Source organism: Chrysochloris asiatica, unplaced genomic scaffold, assembly GCF_000296735.1.
Source record: "Chrysochloris asiatica unplaced genomic scaffold, ChrAsi1.0 scaffold00074, whole genome shotgun sequence".
NCBI classification, from domain to species: Eukaryota; Metazoa; Chordata; class Mammalia; order Afrosoricida; family Chrysochloridae; genus Chrysochloris; species Chrysochloris asiatica.
This window is the reverse complement of record NW_006408592.1, coordinates 5532760-5533608: the sequence shown is the minus strand read 5'-3', so window position 1 is coordinate 5533608 and position 849 is coordinate 5532760.

Below are 849 nucleotides of genomic sequence, written 5' to 3'. Positions count from 1 at the left end.
ACAATTCACGGCACCATTTCAGTTTGTTTACAAAGCATGGCATCTAGAAACATGACGGATGAAAAGGAGCCAGTTGTAAAGATCAGAAGTCAGAGCATTACCAACAGAGGAAACAGAATATGCTAAGTTTCTAACATGACAAATAATTTGAGAATAATTTTTAATCAATTAATAAGCATATAGTACATTTGAGAAACTGACAGAAGGCCACTTTGAATGGGGCATTACGTTAGGGGAAGGCTGTAGAGATAGGGAAGCATTGTAGAGGGTCTAGGTAAAGGTCTTTGACTTTATTCTAAGTGCAGACAGGAAGACATTGTGGAATTTGGAACTGAGGGAAACAAGACCATATTTAACACAGTAAAAGATCACATTGGCTAACTGTCTCTAGACTGGATTGAAGGGCAGGAAGGGCAGATCAAATAGAACCAGTTTGGATATACTAGAGCATTTCAGGGGAAAGATGATGGTGGTATGTGTTGGGGTAGTGCTGCTGGTAATAAAAAAAAGTGACATTTTAAAGATGTATTTTTGTAGGATTTGTGATGAATTAGACATAGAACATGAAGGAAACGAAGGAATCAAGAGTGATTTGCCTGATTTTTGACTTGGAAACTTGGTTGGCAGAGCTTCTATTTATGGAGAAGAAATTGTAGAAGCAAGATTGGGTGGGTTTGGGGAATGTTATGGGCTTCAGTTTCACACACTGAGTTTGTAGTGACTATGAGAGAGCCTGTTTGATATGTCAAGTAGGCAACTGAAGAAATGATACTGGACATCAGAGATGAGGGCTTGGCTATAGATCGAATTTTGGAGTCATCATCATACAGACATTATTTAAAGCCATGG